At 45.1% G+C, this 19,156-nt stretch overlaps 2 long non-coding RNA genes across 2 annotated transcripts in view; one reads left to right on the top strand and one right to left on the bottom strand.

The window, feature by feature from the left end:
• LOC116216761 overlaps positions 1-8,059 on the top strand; it is a 42,583-nt gene extending 34,524 nt beyond the window's left edge. Inside the window, exon 3 of the long non-coding RNA XR_004160161.1 lies at positions 1,512-8,059. This is a non-coding gene — a long non-coding RNA (uncharacterized LOC116216761). The remainder of the gene's footprint in view (positions 1-1,511) is intronic.
• Positions 8,060-14,910: 6,851 nt separating this feature from the next.
• Positions 14,911-19,150, bottom strand: LOC109368284. Its single transcript, XR_002116174.2, has 4 exons — positions 19,024-19,150; positions 18,883-18,920; positions 17,297-17,451; positions 14,911-16,089 (listed from the first exon to the last, which is right to left on the bottom strand). It is a non-coding gene; the product is annotated as an uncharacterized LOC109368284 (long non-coding RNA).
• Between the last annotated feature and the right edge of the window lie 6 nt (positions 19,151-19,156).

The following is a 19,156-nucleotide window of genomic DNA, read 5'->3' on the forward strand; positions in this document are numbered from 1 at the left end:
ATGTATCTCAGTGACAGCAGACAAGATTCAGCAATGTGTTCCCCCACTGTGGCTGCTGGGGACCCTCTCTTCCCATAGCCAGCCCACCCCCCCCACCTCACAGAGTCTGGAAACCGACCACAGCAAAATGAAATTTGCTGCTTCGCAGAAAGGTAAGAACTCAATGCAGCAGAATAATTAGTAGGGATGATTAAAGGCAAAGATTATGCATTAGCAAAGGAAGATAAGCATTTAATTTCTAGCTTTATTGCATTTCAGACTAGAATATTGGTTCCAAAGGTTGCTGCAGACATATTTGCCTTTCTATATATGTATGTGCATAATATACATATGTACGATTACAATCTCCTGCCTTGCTTTAATAATACATTTAATTGCTTTCTGGCCCCACCTCAATCTGCCTACATTCATTTCACAGAAAAGAGATTATTTGCTGTTAGCCTTTAGCAAATAAATTGTCTGCCATCCTTAACACGGGTAATAAAAGGCACTGCATCAGCCTGCTCGCAGTTCTGTGCATTGCATCTGCTTCCATACAAAGTATAGATGACAGCTGTTTTGCTCGTACCATCACCAGCAAATTGAGTAAGTGTGCAATGTAGAATGTAAATCTGATGGATTTGCTGAGAGTCATACTCAGCGTCTTCCATCACTGTTGTGACAGTAAATAAATATTTGGGTATGATATTTGCATTACATATTACATCTACGTGCTATCTTTTTTAATGCCATACATTATAATGCATAATAACTATACAGGTGCAATATTCTGAGCAACTCACATGTTTGCATATATGCATACTTAGACACAACAGCACTCCTGCATACAGGAAATACACCCATACATCCAAACTATGGCTATAGTTAGTGCTGTCTACAGCAATAGACATTTACCTCAAGTATTACACAGCTGCACACAAATTGAGCCGGGAAGGGGAGAAGACACATGAAAAGAAAGGGAGATCGATGTCCAGATCATGCTTTTCCATCTGAGCAGGAGCTCCTGGTGTGACATTTGTCCTCGGGGAGGAGGCAGGATAGGGGGAACACTGAATCCTTTCCTCTATTGCTTTCACATGGGGACTATTGGGATGTCAAAGTTCCACAGTGGTGTGAGTGCAATGGCCAGAGAAATCCCAGGACATCAGGTGTCAGGTTGCAAAGATGAAAATTTAGAAGTAACCTAGTAGGGGGAAGGAGCTACTGAAGATACCATCATCTCCTCCATAGGGTGCACACTGCACATCTGGGCTTATATGTGCTCTAAATGGCTATACTCATCTTTGGTAGAAAAATAGAGGACATTGCAGCTCCCAGACTGTTTTTACTTTCCTTTTTTTTTTTTTTTTGTTTTTTTTTAAATCGGGAGTAAGGGATAGCAGTTGACAATTTTTTTTCTCTGTAAATATCAGACACATTCCACATTCTACTTAGTAGTAAATAAGGACAATGCTGACAAATGTCAATGTGCAAATTTTGCCGTAGCCTCCTTTTGTACTTGTTTTGTTCAGCTCCCCATTGAGTGAGTAGCCAGAAAGGGCATGAAACAGCAAGAGCTGTGACATGGTGTACTGGAACAAAACACGTGGCAGAGAAAATTGATGAAGAAGAAGAAGAAGAAGAAAAAAACGTATTTCAGCATGTCCTTGCCTTTTGAGATTGTTGGCATGAATGCTGCGGATGCCAGAAGCTGTGTAAGATTCGGAAAGCAACATGACAATCAAGAAAGAAAAATCTCTCAAGTGCTGGTATTCACATCGACATCACCAAGCCATCAGGTGGGACTGCCTTGAGAAAGACTCTCTGCACACCTGCACTTTTCTCACACCATACTAGGGATCTGCAGCTGGCCTGGACTATGTGTGTTCCTCCTTTGGGGTCTCTAGATGCCATTTTGTTGTGCAGTTTGATGAATCTCAACAAAAACACTTCATTAAAACCTTCTGGCAGCTCTCTGTTCCTGTAGCTCTGGGCTGAGAAATGCAAATGCTGAAACGAACCCTCAGCTCAGCTGAACTCACATGTCCATAAAAATAGCAACCCCATAGCTGTGTGCTCAGACCTGCTGCCTGGTAGCAGCAAGGAAGCTGATTTTAATGTCAGAGGTGCAAATTAAACCAGATGGGAACAAACTGTGAACTATAAAGCATGCAAGTGAAACTTCTAAACATCCCATTGTGTAAGGAAAGAGCAGACAGGCCCTGTGGGCTGGGCTGCTTTGGAGATCCCTTGGCCGATGGGGTCCCAGAGGCCAGTGCCTCACCGTTCCCTGCACTCTGCTGGCGGATGGGCTGTGTAAGAAGCTTTAGCTTCTCCTTATAGCCCTTGTCTTTCAAGAAAAGCATTGTTGGCCTTGGTTTCTGCTAGAGGAAGGCTCTAGGTGACACTCTGCTCTGAGCCGAATATGTGGATGCTAGCATGAGGCTCCTGGTGCTGTCCTTCCCCAGCCCATGACGCATCCTGAGTGCAGGCCCCAGGGCTGCACATATCCTCAACCTTTCCATTCGTTTCTAACAACATCAGGGGTTGCCTCTGTATGTAAATCATTCTGATTATTGCCATTTTATTGCAGCACCATCTGCTTGCATTGTGCTTTGCGGCTGTAAGGGTGGTGCTGCCACAGCTGTGTGTATGGATGTTTAGGTGTTCTGTGGGGGCCAGGGAGCCTGACCTCTCTGCAGGCAGAAGCCCCAGTGGGGGGCTTTCATTGATGTGGGACAGAGCCCATTGTACCCAACATCCTATTAGGCAAGCAGACCCACATAGTGTAGATGTTTCAGGGTGCCGAACTGAGACATGTCACATACCAAGACAGAGAACCTTCCCATTCTGATGCCTGATAAATTATTTACCACATCTCAAGGATTTAGCAGGACAAGGGCTGTAGCAGGCGAAGCATCAAGTGTGCTGGAAAGCGAGGTGTGAGGGGAGAAAGGAATAAATCTGTTAAAAGATCAAGGCTTTGTATATGCAGCAGAAATAATATTTCAGACCTGCAGTAACACATAACTTTAAACTGAACACAGTGTTTGAGCTTCTAATGTATCCGGTTGCCATGTTTCTGCTATATTTGCTTTGTGTTGAAGGAACACGGTCTGAGAGTCCAAGCCAAATCTTCAGGTTTATAAAACAAAAGGGTGTTGTTGTTTTTTCTTTATTTCAACTAAATATCACATCCGCTGCTTAGTTTAAACATTCTTGCTGGGCCTGGCAATAGAAACACAGCCATGTTTTCTGATCCACAAGAAGGACAAAGTGACAAAGGCAACTGTGTGGCGCAGCTGGCAGAAAGAAGCAGCCATCCCGGTGCAGCCCTGCCACCAGCCACCCGTGCTCTTGTCAGGAACAGGGAGAAGGACATGAGGTGGTTGAACACAGCCACGGCTTTAGCTTATCCTTGGTCTTTGATAGTGCTTTGTGTATCTCAAAATGTAGCCTCCTTGCAGAAGTTCAGCTTAGTGATGGGTTGCAGAGCCCTGGTCGGGCCTGGTGTCTGTCAGCGAGGGGAGGAAGGCCAAGTTTCCCATCTGCGTATTTAACAGTGATTATCTGTGGTGTTTTTAAGAGATTCTAAAGATACTTTTTAAAAAATGTTTTCTCCCTTGTCTGAAGTCTTGAAAACTTTGAAGTTGGTCCCATCCTCAGGGAACGGGGTCCAGCTACAGCAGGACGGGAGCTGAGGAAGGGACGAGAAGAGAGCCCTGCTACTGGAGTGGGATAGCCTACAGCTGCTTGCCATGCCCTGCCCCAAGCCAGAGGCCTGCAGCAAGGAGATGGGCAAGAGGGGGGATCGCTGCGATGGCAGCACTCTGCAGCCAGTTCCTAATGAATCCCATGCGCACTGGTGGAACAGTGAGGGTGAAAGCTGCTGGGAGAGGAAGGCTCAGCGGGAGCAGGTGGTGGGAGCATTGCCTGCGGGGCTGCCAGCTCCTCAGCTCGCGAGCAGATGGCACAGGGAGGGCAGAGAGAGCAAGGTTTGGCTGTATCTTAACATCCACTGTCGGGGACGTACAAAAAGCACTACAGAACTAAACCAAGGTGAATGCCACATGCTGTGATTTTCCCTTGGGTGCATTTCCTTGAGTTGTCACATCAGGTACAGTGCAGGCTCAGGCTCTGTATACACCACCAGGCGAGATGAGCCCTACGCTCCTCATAAGTTTGCCTGCCAACAAGCAGTGGGATGCTCGTTACACAACACTGCAGTTTTTAGAGCAGGAGGCTGGTGCTCAAACCCACCCATCGCTGGGCCCTGCACACCTCCCTTGTTGTCTATGGGCTCATATTTTCCACTCAGTGCACCCATAATAAACACAGTGTGCAGGCCCAGCTGGACAGCCAGATCCTCCACAGCAGGATGTCTTTCTGCAAATATTTGGGGAGGTGTGTTTCACTTTGAAATGCCTGGTGTGAGACTGGCCTGGGGCTGGCTGCATCCTCAGAGCCACATCCCACCTGCCTCAGGTAGATACAGTAGAGCTGCAGGCACAAAACTGGCAAAAAGCTCGGTTGGGATTATGGCAGTCATAATTCTTATCATTTTGTATGTCCCTTTTGAATATATCCTGGGGAAGCAAAATCTACAATGGGGGAGGAACATTTGTAGAAATAAAGCTAATTGCCTGGTGAGGTGGTGGCTTAGGGAAAGGGAAGGGGAAGGAAGGGAATGAAAGGGAAAGGAAAAGGAGGAAATTCTGCCTCTACCAGCACCAGGTCCCAGAATGTCCTGCTGGAACAGCCACAAATCCTGAGGAAAATGGTGTCATAAGATACTCCCTCTTAGTCCAGAAAAAAAATCCATGTACTAAGCTATACCACACCCATGGATGTGATTCTGAGAATTTTACTGAATGGTAAGGCAGCAGCTTCCCTGTGTTTCCTATAGACCTTGATCAACCTGCAACAAATGCAGGACGTGGCACAGCAAGATGGGATTTACATATTGAAAATCCAATTTCAAAAGGTTAAAATATGTGCTCATTAGCACGTGAGCCTGATGGACAAGTTTGTTTAATGCAGTAGTCTACAATGCTCTGAAAAATGCTAAGGATAGGTTTCACTGCACTTAAAACATTCTTAAAGGTGCTATGATGTGCGTGTGTGGCCCTGGGCAACCTGGTCTAGTATTAAATGGGGAGGTTGGTGGCACTGCCTGTGGTAGGGAGATTGGAGATTCATGATCCTTGAGGTCCCTTCCAACCCAGGCCATTCTGTGATTCTGTGATTCTGTGCTAAGAAGTTTTGCTGAGTCAAACCTGAGGAAAGGACTTTGTAATGCTGTGATCAGCATGTTATGTATACATGGGGAGAGCTGTCAAAACTTAGGAAGATAAATTGCTTATAGGTTCAAAAAGCATGCCTTCCATTTATATTTTCACATATAAAACAGTGTCATAGCAGCAATAGTTAAGTGATAAAGCTGTGGTTCAAGGCAGCTCAGCAAGAATGAATAAATCTTCATAATTGACAAGCCGTAATAATAATAAATAAATGAAGAGTTTATTTCTCCCTCTATCCTGTTGAAAAATGATTACGTGGGAATCCTTACCAGCAGCTGGGCCTTTTCTAAATGACTACCAAGCCAATCCACTCTGCAACCTCTGCCAGCTCCAGCATCTCAGTAATTATAAAGGTTGTCGCTAATACTAGAGAGGACAGATGCTTCCCCTAGGAAGTCCTGTCTTCAATTCCTCTGGTATCACAGCTATGCTGTGGCCTGATGTGCTTTGATTGCTTCTACAACCACCTGATATGTTATCAGTGCTCAATAAACACCATGGTCGTGTTGAGGTGAGATATAAGATATGAAATAAAAATGCACCCTCTGTTTCATTTTTGTGCTTACAAGATACTTATTGTACCACAGCATGGCAAAGGCAACATGTTTGCTGCTGTTCCAAATTTGTGTTTTACCCTGAGAAATGAGTTCATTGCTATTTGCTATATTAAAAATACCTACAGGAATGTGGCAGGTCACTAAAGGGTGTTGGCAAAACTGCAAGTACTTTGCTACCTTTAAAGGGAGTCTTCCCATTCTAAGCATACGATTTATGATCATACATTATTCTGGATTAGCAAAGAAGATAAACAGAGTTGCTGGCTCTGGTCTCAGCAAAGCTCAGTCCTCATGAAGCTGATACACAGCAGCACATTAGTGCCACTGACATCGCTCTCTGCTTGGCTGAGCTATTTGTGACTCCGATCTTTCCATCCATGCACAGTGCCTGAAGGATAACAGTGGCCTATCTGCTCTCCTTCTTGGGAAAATGCAAGTACCTTCAAATTTAAACTGTCAGAAGTCAACCACAGGGTGGCTGGCTCATTGAGCTAGAGCAACTCAGGCACATAAAAGGCTGGTGTGGCTCACGTTGCCTTCAGCCACCTCCGACCCCTGGAGCCAGATGTGCACTGATAGGTAACAGGGGAAAGACAAGGAGGAAATGAAGCAGAGCAGTCACTGGCTCAACTTTGGACCCATAAAATGTGCATAATTTGTGTTGCCTCTCTCAACTTTTAGGTGAAACTTTAAATGTACTTGCGTCCTTCCTAAAGAAACGAGGGACTGGGTGAGGCAGGAATATCCTCATTTCCCTTTCCTTGTCCAAATATCCTTTGCCCCAAGGGGCTGCACAATGCCTGTCTGCAAGGACAGCTGGATAATGTCCACATACAGCACTGTGGGGAGCATTTCCAAAAGCAGCCGAGTGACATAGGTGCTAGTATCATCTTGCAAGACTCATGCTCCTTTGAAATCCTCCACTCCGCATGACCAAAGGCCTTTAAATATTTTTAAAGCCACTCCAGAGGCACATCAATATTTGGGTAGAGTCAGCCACGTTTTAGACAAATAAAACTGCTTACAGGGACTTTCAGAAACGCCAGAGATCAGTGCAGGGTGATCTCTCCCCTGAAGGCTGTTTGATCTTGTTGATGTTTCAACCCCTCTTGCCTCCTCCCCGGGGGCCCCTGCAGTTAAAGCAGTACCATGAGCTGTGGATGCATGTCAGAACATTTGAATGTTCCCAGTCAGCTTCTTCTTTCTGAAACTTGCTCTGGCAGCTGCTGCACCAAGGCTCCCCATACACAGGCTCAGGACAAATGAACCCCTACCTTCACTCTCTTTAGACAATCACCTCTTCCTACTATTACATTGTCTGGTACTATGTATTTTTTTTCTTCTTGTGCAGACAGCAGTATTAAGCCTGCCAGAGAATGAATGAATATCAATAAGACAGAACACAAATGGAATATGGAGCACTTCTTGCTAAGTTCTAATGAAAGTGCCTACAGGGAGGTGGCACACTCAGCAGATCACATACATACACACATCATTTTGGGACTCATCCACTTTCACTGAAAAATATCTCCTATGTAGGCAATTTCCTAAACGTCCATTCAAGTTAATGTTGTATATATTCTCTAGCAATTGTATATAGTAACTGACTCCTCTCTCTTAGAAATGAAGTTGTAGCCAGAGCCCTGGGAGGGGAAAAGAGAGACCTGTTTCTAATGGAAGACAGAGAAAGAGAGACCATGTCTGTCCTGTAATCCACCAGATTGTCCCTCCCAAATTTTCTGCTTTCTCTCCATGTGGCTTTCCTCTCTGGGCTTCCCCCAGATGAGAGCATTACAGAGCATTGACTCCAGAGGCTTACATTTCCTGAACTGCCGTTGGCAAAACACAGTGCTCCTGTTTATAGGCAAGCAACTGCCAGACCCATGAGGTCCAGGGCTGTTCCTGGGTCTCTTCCTGCATCTCTGCCTCTCACTTCTCCCTGAGCATCTTCCTCAATGCCCAAGCTGCTGCTATCCCTATTAGTTCTGCACAGCCAATCATAGAACAGCTACAGGCTGAAAATCCATCCTTACAGCTAAGGGTTGCTACTTGATGGGTGCTTGGTATGTAACTGCCTTCTCTTCTCCAGCTATCGTGGTTGCCCTGTTTTGGGGTGCATCCCTGGGAGCAGACAGCAGTGAAATTTTTGCTTCTGTCATGACTGAAGACCTTGTCTTCCCTTCATCTTCACACTATACTCTCTAATCACCTGAGAGCCAAGCACATATGTATTTTTTTTTTTTTTTTTGCTACAATAAAAAACTCAATGCTGCCCTCTGCCAGAAATGCAGTAGTACTGGTCTTGAACTGCTTTTCCTTAAACCACAAGTGCTGCATCTTTTTTCTCTGGGCACTGCTCTTACCCACCAACACTCCCCACCACATTTGAGTTGCCAGTAAGGTCAAGGAAGCGATCTCCTTGCTTTCCATAGCACATTCTGTGTGCTCAGCTTGTGGCAGTGATGGAGAGTGCATGCCAGCCACCCAGCTATTTACAGTGACTGCAAACTAAAGGAAGGCCTAATGAAAAGAAGACATATTGCTACCCAGGTATAAAAAGAGAAATAATGCTGTTACTGCCTGTATTTATTGCAGTTTAAGTGGGAGAATATGTGGCACTCCTTTAAACTCATTAAGCTGCCATGCAGGATGACTTGCCATCTCACCAAACCCAATCCTGTGTGCCTGAGGCATGGCTATGGTGCTGCCCAGACCTCTGCCCAAGGGTGGGTTCAATACAACAGCAGAACTTATTTCCCATAACAAAGAAAAATACAGCCCTTAGTAACATGGCTACCAAATAACAGAATCATTAATACTGGAAAAGACCTTTAAGATCACCTTAGTCCTACTGCCAGCCCATCCCCACCATGCCCATGACCACACCTCAGTGCCACATCCACACGGTTCTTCAACACCTCCAGGGACGGTGACTGCACCACCTCCCTGGGCAGCCTGTGCCACAGCTCTTTCTGAGAAGAAATTCTTCCTATTATCCAGCCTGAATATCCCCTGGTGCAATTTGAGGCCATTCCCTCTCATCCTATCACTGTTACCTGGGAGAAGAGGCCGACCCCCACCTCACCACAGCCTCCTTTCAGGCAGCTGTAGAGAGCGATCAGGTCTCCCCTGAGCCTCCTCTTCTCCAGACTGATCAATCCCAGCTCCCTCAGCTCTCCCCATCAGATTTGTGCTCCAGACCCCTCGCAGCTTCATTGCCCATCTCTGGACACACTCCAGGGCCTCAAAGACTGTTGCAGTGAGTGGCAAACAAACCAAGACACCCAGCATGGTCCCAGCACTGTGCCATCACAGGGATGGGATCAGGTTAATTAATTATTCAGGTGAGGCCACAGATTGCAGTTATATGGATTTTGAGAACTCATGATTGATATACACACATTGGGCACCTCACAGCTCCCCTGTGCACATCTGAGACCTTCTCTCCATCACTTTGTCCCACAAGCAGATGAGATTTCTCTGCACCCCAGTGATGGCCAGGAAGGGGCTGGAGAAGGGCATGAACACATGGCCCACACCTGACCTCCATTCTTCCACCTCCCTAAAAAGCCCCTGCCGAGGCCACCCCCTCAACCCAGATGTCCTTGGGAAGGTGCAGAGGTCTTGAAAAAATATTCCCCAGTGCTGACTAAAGGTTTAACTTGGCTTCATGGTGAGTCACAGAAACTACAGAAAGGCAACTCACCAGGGAAATCAAAAGGAGTAATTAAGAGAACGTAGTAATTAAAGATGTATCCTAAGAGATCCTGTACGTGACATCCACGCCAGGCAGGGGAGCTTGCTAGGCATGAGCGCTTTCCTTGCCCACTCTGGACTGCAGAAGCTGGGGAGAGATGCAGCCACAAAGTTGCCATGGCTACAGATGCACAAACATGGGAGCTGGGATCGGCCCTGCCCTGTGCTGCCCAGAGCTCAGCTCCCAGCTGCAGCTGTGCGACTGACCCTGAGCTGTGCCCAAAAGTCTTAGCATCTTCAAGGCTAGAAAAGTAGACAGACTTGAGGAGATGTTTCAATATATGCACACCATACAGTGTGTGGGGAGGAATATACATCATGTTATTGAACTGTAAATGGGAGCACTCATTTTGTGGTTCTCATTCTGTGCCCAAAACTTCTGCTTAGCTTTACTTGTGTCACCTTCTCTCCTATAGGTACCTGCATTCAGCCAGCAGAGATGTGCTAGAAGTAAAATTGTGTATCTATGTACCAGAAGGGAGTTCTAACACAGGATGGAGTTCTAACACTTGGAGTTCTATCACAGCAAGCTCTCCATACTAATCACTGCATGCTAGCAGAGCATATTAACAGTGCATTAGATTCCATCAGAAGCTGATTTCCTTTGCATACAAGGTGCCAGAACCAAAAGTATGTGGTCTGATCAGAATAGAAATGATGGCTGCACAATAACCACTTGAATATACTTTCCATGCTATTTGCTGACATAAATCCTAGTGCTAAAAGCATAAGAAACTGCTAAGGGTTTTAACATCATGGTGCTTATTGCACTCAGTAAGAAAACTGGATTTCACTGTCTGAATGCTTTCCCAAGGGCATGCTGAGACACAGACAAGTTTTAGGATGGCGGTAGTAGAACCCAACCTCACTTTTCAGGTCTTTGGGCAGATCTGTTTGCTGGGTCTATAAGAACAAACAACTGACCTATGGATAAGACCAGAGCTGGCTCCTGCCTCTGGTCCAGAGGCTTCCCATCACCATCCTCGTCCCAGGCACCAAGGACACAATGGAGCAATGCTGCTTTTGTGACAGTGGGGGCTCTTTCCCCCTCCTCCCACATATATGCATGTGGGACAGAACATGATGCGTTCCTTGCAGAGTTGTGGCTCCTGGACAGGTAGTAAGCCCTGCTGATGTATGTGTGTTGCAGACAGGCTGCAGGGAGGTGTGGCAAAGCTGGTCCTGGTGAGAAGAGGGAACTAAACGGCAGCTCCTTCTGCTCAAATACAGGAGCTATTTTTTTCCTTTTCAAAACACAGGTGTTTAATTCCTACATGTGGTATGAAAGGTAAAACAATTTTCCTTGGCAGCACCAGAAATGCCTGCTATGCAGGTGATAATGGATCATAACACAGAACAAGCCCAGCTTCCACAACTGCTCTGAGTGTCAGCAAACCTGTTACAATTAGGGGTTTGTAGGCAGTGAATGTTCTGGCAGCATCTGGCTGGAAAGCATTTTAACTGCTGGGCTGGCCCTAGCACTAGCATCACATGAGCCCAAATTAGCGAAGCAGACGTTGTCCTCCCATAAGTGATCACACTTTAGCCATGACACACTGCTAGATTTCTCCATAAGCAACCCTGTTCAGCCATGCACAGCATGCCCATGTCCCAAAGGGAACAACCCACACTGCTATGTGGCAACTGAAATGGGTGCTAAAAGCTTAACTCACCCACTGGGTTTTTCACTCTGAAAAACGAGGTTTAATAACCAGCCATATCCCAAAGCCTCAATGTTTCTGAGCAGCTTCTTTTCTCTGGCTATCCAGGCATTTGATTGCACGGTGCATCGAGCTCAGAGCCTGCAGTTCTTGCATGGGTTTTGGTGCTTCCATCAGCCCCACTGCCTCGCTTAATTGAGATATGGCTTTTCCCTTCAATTGTTGGCATATCAGCAGGGGGCATCACTGCCTGTGGCTGCTTGCTCTCAGGGAGCTGTCTGGGATTATGTTCCTCTAAGAAAACCTGTGCCCATGAACCCATTGAGTGGCTACTGGAGCATGAAGCCCACTCCTCTGGGTAAACCTAATAGGAATTAAGAGCCCAAGTGTGACAGCCACAGCTGAGAGAATGGCACCATAACCATCTTGTTAGATATACTCGCTATTTGAAAACATGATCTGTAGCATAAACGTGTCCATAAAGCTCCCTTCAGCAGAGTTAGGATGTTTATAGCTCAGATCAGTTTTGTGTGCAGCTTCTTTTCTATGCTAAATATCATTATGTCTCATAACAGAGGATTGAAGAAGAGCAATATAGTCTGCTGCAAGTTAGATTAGAAGATAGTAACACATCCTAAGGTTTACACCTTAGAACAATTGCAGTTTTCCATTTAAAACACTTTTTTTTGTGTGTTTTGAAAAGAGATGAAATCCATTCACCTTTGAATTTTCAAAATGTATCAGCATTCAGTGTCTCTCCTCTGGGCAGATTTTCTTCTGTAGATCTTTGACTTTGGAACTAATTAAGGCATCTTTAAACATGACCTTCAGCAACACCCTGCCATGGGCTTGTGCTTGGGCTCTGGGTACAGCTCATCCACGTGCAGGGGGATCTATGTGACACTAACATCCTAAAAATGGGACTAACGGGGGCTCTCTGCATGCTCTGGTTGTAAAGAGGAGTGAATTTAAAATCAAAGCTGGAATTCATCTTTGACCCAAAATGAGATTTTAATGCCTTGGCTTTGCTTACTGAAGATTTCTATTAAAGCCATGGGACAAAAAACGCTAATCCTATACTTTTCATCTTTTTGGAGTCTGTTTGGAACATCTCATTCCCCAGCTATACCCTGGGGTTGTTCTGGGCAGAAGGACGCTCTGCAAGGCAGACTGAACAGATGGCCCCATGTGTCTGTAAACAGCTGTGTATTCAGCCAGGAGCCACTACAGAAGAGCTGGAATTATTTTCGTTGTATTGCCTTCTCTATGGAGCAGCTCGATCATTCACTCCAAGAAGGAGCACAGGAGGAAAGCTCCTGCCGTGATGTCAGATCTGCATCACATGGGGGAAAAGGGCAAGGGACTGTGCCATCCCTCAGATTGGAATGCAGCTGGGAGCACCAGCCTCATTGAGGGAGCAGCACTGGAAAAAAAGCCCTCCTTACCTGGTGTGCTTTCCAAGAAAGGAACCAGCACCATCTGACTTGGGAAGAGATACAAGAAAGCCCAGTACTGATGCTACGAAGGTTAGTTTTGTCAGGCTGTGAGCTTTTGAACGCTTAAAATGTTATGTTGCTGGTGAATGTAACTCTTGGCTGTGCAAACTTTCCCTTAAGGCAGGGACCTCTTTCAGGCTGCTAATACAGAAAGCCAATGATCAACCTACAATTGCAAAGAATTTGCACATGTAAATCAAGCACAAAGGAAAGAATCCACTTCCCATGTGTCAGTTTGCATGTTTACTGCATAGTATATGTCCCACACCAAGAATTACTCATTCCTGGCAGTATTTATGCCCACAAAGCACAGCAATTGGAATTGCACTTTCTAAAGTTCAGCATTTCACCTTGCACAGTCACAGAATCATAGAATCATAGAATATCCCCTGTTGGAAGGACCCGTAAGGATCATCAAATCTAACAATCCACATGCTTTCTGCCAAGCTCACCTGTGCAGAACTGTGAGAACTTTAGATGAAACCTACGAGATGTCACACCAGCTGTCAGGTCTGACTTTAATGAGAGCATTCCTTTACAAGATGCATAATTTTTGCATGTGGAAAAAGGATTAAAGATGTTTCACCACTGGGTGCAACTGCCTAAGCTCATCACTGTGCCAGTGCGCAGATGTTCTTTTGATGCAACCTTTTTCTACTCCACACAGCAGGTTAGTTAGGTTCTCTGTGAAGAAAACAGAGAGAGACCCAGTGGGGGCCTGAAGTACTGTGTGCTTTTTGTCATCCACCTCGCTCATCGGAGTATCACATGAGCCAATGTGTCTGTGAGTTGTTTTTATCATCATCTGATGCAGTTGCTGGCTGTAGAAAATCAAAGAATCAAGGAGAGAGGGCAGATTTGAAATCCACAATTGAAATCCAAATGCCACAACAGGAAGAGCTTAATTTTCTAGATCATTTCAGGCGTGAAGCAGAAGGTGACCCTGCGGAAATCATTTTAATAACATAAATGAGATGGGATGTGGCATCTGTAAGTGAGGCAGAAGGGAGAAGGTAGCCCTCCTTTCCTGGGGGCTCCGGCTGCTTCGTCTGGAGATGGTTTTTCCATCAGTGCAAAGCACGGGATGGGAGGGCTGGGCTTTGTCAGGAGAATGCTGCTGTCTAAAAGCTGCCCTCCTATGAAATTAACATGAGGATATGAACACTGTGCCCCAAATACATGGATAAAAATGCCCCCAAAATGGGCATGCTTCTGAGTCAGCATCGGCTGGACAGGCAGGACAGCCAGCTCTACCACTCCCTAACAGCCTGGTCCCCAGTGAGGAGACAAAGTGCAGAGAGAGAATTTGCCTCGTTGTCATTAAAGAAATTAAACAAAATTTAAGCTATGGATTGTATGCTGGGAAAAGATTTACATCATGTGAAAAGTATTGTCACAGCTCAGCCATCAGGTGAAGCGGGAATGGTAATCTATGTACAGATCTCAAACCTTTTCTGTGGAGGTATGAGACATAAAACTGCTTTTCTTACTCCTAAAATAACTTCCTAAAAAGAGGACACATGCTATCAAACTATTAATGAACGAAGGGCACCATAGCTCTGCCGAAGGCATTCAGGAAACCTGCAACAGAAACATTCTTAAAAGACAAAAAGGAAATTCTCTCCTGTGAATTGGCTTAGCACCAATGTCACTCACTGACTTCAGACAGGTGACATGAAGGAGATGGTTGAAGAGAGTTGCCAAAGGACTGCTCAGCTCAGTGGATTTCAGATGTCAGCAGCTTAAACTCTAGCATACGAGCTAGTTTCAAACCCAGTGACATGGCCACCTGTTCAAATTAGGCATCCTGAAACACACACTAGCCTCAAGCAATAAGTATTTCCCTGAGAGGTACAGATGGAACCTTAGGAGCCACAGCACAGGCACAAAAAAAAATGTATGGCAAATATTCTACTAACCACAAGTTGGCAGAAAGAACTGTTAGAAATCCTATCCCTAAAGAGCTCAAGGATAAAGGAAAGAAATGCTCAGGAACAAGAGATGGAATGTTTGAAAGTAGAGGACGTCACATCAGTATTTGCCACCAGCAGCCTGATGAGCTAACTGCTTTTTGATTTTGTTACAAACACACACAGAAATAAAGGAAACTACTGCTTAGTGAAGACTTTGTTTTGTTATTTTATTAAAGAACAAATGATACTTCAATTCACCACTTGCTGAAGTTGTTACTTTGGCAAGTAGTGGGTACCCCCATGGTACTGAAGCCCAGCTGACATGTCACCTTGGCACTTTTAGCCATGTAAATACTGTTTACGTACCACAGTAATGGTCTTTCATTTAGTTTGCAAAATCAGGTGCCTAAGGTTTGGTGAGGACACAGCTGCAGCCTTAATTCATCCCCCTGTGTGTATAGAAAGGAATCAGTTTGTATGTATGAGCAGCTTATAGGAAGTGGGAAGAGGAATGGATAAATGGACAAAGATAACCATAACATGAACTGTTAAATTATACTTCCTCCTACTTCCCCCCCAGCTCTGACACCATGTTTGCATGGGATTCAAGCCCACCTCTTCCCATTTCTTACCACAGTTCTCCACCTCAGCAGTTAGCCATATCCCAGTATTGTTATTTACAGCAGGCATATTACAGAGCACCAGAAATAGCAAAGCATCATCCATTCAGTCGCTGAGCGATGTGAGGTACTAAGAATGATGAATCCTTCCTACCCAGACAAGAAATGATTGATTTGAATAATTGCCTGAGAATATTCACATGACACTCAAACACAGTCGCTGTCATGATTACCAATGTCTCTGTTCCTCACAGTGAGTCTATAATTGGCATAAGTGTCTCAGATAATTTATACAGCAACACGATTTTCACACTTTCCCAGTTCTGGATAGTTGCTAATATTTCATGTGACAGTCACTTTATCATACAAAGGGAGCTTTCACAAGCTTTTGGCACATCTATTGATGCCGACTGTCACTGAATTTCTCCATTTCCCTGTCTTTTTTATTCATTGTCACTAGTAACTACCTATTCCTTCTTTATGTCATGAAGATTAGACATGGTATTAGGTCAGTACAAGTCTTTTCCTTTATTTAAGAGAAAGGCCTATTTGCCAGTTCACACACAAATCTAGTTATGATTCTGTTAACAGGGAAAATTCCTTATTTCTCAAGTCCTCCTAAATGACTAGATAAACAAAGGAAGTATTTGCTTATTTAACAGTTCTCTATCCCCCTAAGAAGAAGACTACTTCAAAACTAATCAGGTGCTGTTGCCACTCCATGGTGAGCGGGAAAAGAGCTGCTCTCCCTTCAGCTCTGCTGTCTCTCCAGCCGCATGTTGTTCTCTTGTCACTGAGATTTGATTGCTGGGGAAGAAAACAAGACTGTTCTCTCTAGACTGACCTCTACCTAAATTACTGGATAGCCCAAACTGACACTCTTAGAAGTTCTTCCAGTCTCTCTATAGACACTGTATTTGTTTTGACAGCATATGTACTCTTTTTACTTCATTTTAACTGCCATACAAGAAGCAAAGACTTAAACTTCCTTGGCAACACCAGCAATTTCCTTGGCTTGCAGAGCAAATCATGAGGATCCCAGTTGCCTTTCTATGGCACTCAGTACCCCTCCCCAGCACACACACCACTCACGTCAGGGCAGTGCTGCACAGCAGCCATGGCAGATTCCTGATTTCATTTTTTCACTCTTGCATGTATTAGGTATCAGCATATGAAAAACTGCTACTGGAGCTAAGTACTCGTCATGCTACAACTATTACTGGCTGTCAGGTTCATCAGAGACTGGGGTTTTCAAATAAGAGACATTTTAATGAATTTGGCTCTTTGGAGGGAACAAAGTGTCTATCCTGTCCATACACATTCATATACCTGCAGCAAAATGACATTAATATGCATCAATCCTTTAGCAAATTACATGAATCTGTAAGAGGGCTTTGAGGCATGTAGCACTTTCAAAATCCTTAGTTCTGCTCTCTCTCCTATCTGCATTTTGAATATGCTGAGCAAATGTGTGGAGCCCTTAGTCCCAAATGGTTTCACTGACATTTTTGGCTGAAGCAGTGCTCTTTGGCAGGATGATCAGGCAGCAGCACAGTCCACGGATGCTGCCTATTACCTTTTGCAAGACTTGAATCACTGATGCTAATCCAAAATTGTTTGAGTTTCACATACAGACTGGCTGCCTCATAGGCTCTTTGAGCTGTGACTACACAAGCTGCCACATCCCTTGGTTTCATCCATGTCCACCCAGCTAATCATTTACAAAATTCATGCTTAAAAAATCCAGGTGGCTCAAACCCAGCAAGTTTCTGGCAGCAACATGTGTGAATGGTTCTCTCTTTCCTGCATATAAAAGTTAACAGCTCAAGTGCCCACCAAATGCATATTTGTGCAGCACACATGGAAATGGTGAAAACTTACAAAGAGCAGAGGCAGTAGAGAAGGTAAACAGACCAAAGAGCTGAGGCAACACTGCACAGCAGCACATACCGGAGTGCTCTGTAGCACCAATTGGACATACATGAACATTGCCAGAGATAAATGTGTCACTTACAACTCACTAAGCTCCTCTCTGTGCTCCTGTAGGTAGCTGACTTGCTTTGCAGCACGGTCCTTCAGACATGTGGGGCTGCAAGCAGCTTGAACACAAGGGCTGTCTGCTCTGTCAGATCACAATGGTGTTGTCCTTGCAGCCTGGCTAGGTTCTCTCTGAAAAATCAACACATGATAGCACATAAAAAACCTAAAAGCAGCCTTCCCTTCCTCTCCGGCATCTGGCAACGGTCCATCTAAATATTCCAGCTGCTGATACATCTGTCCTCCAAGGGCTGTGCTACCACATCCAGCCACCAAGCCCCATTCCCTGCAGAGGTCAGCCCTGTCCAGATAGTGGATCATGCTTCAGGAAGAAAGCAGAGAGCACTTACAGCTTTCAACAAGAGTGCAGGGAGCTGTAAAATTAGTGGTTTAAGCATCTACAGAGGCACCCGCTTGGTTTTATGAGTGGTGCATTTATAAACTACTCTGATTTCCTCTTGATGGACTGTCTTAATGTTAGCTACCCCCAGCCTGAGGTAAAGCAAGAGCTTTCCTTCCCAGTCACAACAGAGAAGCTGATAGATCTGGATGACTTCATTTGATCAAGGCTGGGAGTGCTGCTGTCCAGCTTGCTGATGTTCATGAGCAGCAACATCACACAGCAGTGCCTCTGCTGGAAGGAGGTAGCTTCTCATATCAAGCCCTCTGTTATTTTCTCATTAAAAGAAGTTGCACACACAAAGGGAGCTATAAACCAAAGGCAAAAGGTGAGGATGCATGAAATCGAAACATTTCAAAGTTTGCTTATGTTGAGGCTATTGCTTTGTCTACTAGGCTGTAAAAGTTGGCTCAGCAGTTCTAGCTCCTTATTGTGGGTCCATCCTCCACCTGTATCCTGAAAGTTGATTTGTTCCTTGAGCAGTCCTGGTGGGGCGAGTAGGGCAGTGGACGTGCACGGTGCCAGGCTGGATCTCAAGCTCAAGCCAGGCCTCTGGCTGCCATCACACTGAGCAAGGGTGTCCTGTACGTCCCACGTCACATCTACCAGCTCTGCACTGACATCTCAGGCAGACAAAGCTGCCAAAAATGGCACCAGACGCCCATATCTGGGCACTGTGTGTGACTTTCTCTGCTACATTCACACTGCTTTCAATATTTAATTTAATTAATTCCCTGTAAAGCCATATAATATGGAGAACACCCCTCATCTCCTCACAGGTGATAGAATCAAACATCCTATCAAGTCACTCTACAAACTCAATATTCCAGGAATAATGAATGAACAATTTTGCATGAAAAGCATATTGGATTATCCTCGTTTTCCATTACAAATTATCCTGAAACAGAAATGGCAGTAAATCACCACAATCCTATGAATATTTCACACAAACACATCTCAGACTATGGATATTTGGGTGGGCTTTTTTTTTCTGAACAACTATGTCTGTGTCTGTGGCCATTCCTGGTCTGAGATAGGAGCACTCTGAGTCTCATTAAGGCTGGGATGCAACTCACAAACCTAATGAGAAGCTCAGCAGATGGGATGTCTTGCAACGGATGTTGTTAGTGCAATAGTTGCTGGACAAACTCAGGAAAACAAACCTCAAAAGCCTGATGTCATCAGTCCACGGAGTCTGACACTGAAATACATAGAGTTTTCAGTGAAATTAGTGCATAAGCTCCATTATCAATACCAGACAATTAGAAAAAAAAAAAACATGAAGAGAATCCAACAAAACATACAGCTGCTCTCAGCGCTGGGTCGGGGCCTACAGAGCCGCGAACTACAGCTCCCACAAAGCCTTTCGCCGCACCGCGCATGCGCCATAGTCCCGCTCTCAGCACAAGGCGGGCGAGGGGCCGTCCGCCTTCTCTC

The sequence above is a fragment of the Meleagris gallopavo genome, chromosome 6 (genome assembly GCF_000146605.3).
Source record: "Meleagris gallopavo isolate NT-WF06-2002-E0010 breed Aviagen turkey brand Nicholas breeding stock chromosome 6, Turkey_5.1, whole genome shotgun sequence".
Taxonomy (NCBI): domain Eukaryota; kingdom Metazoa; phylum Chordata; class Aves; order Galliformes; family Phasianidae; genus Meleagris; species Meleagris gallopavo.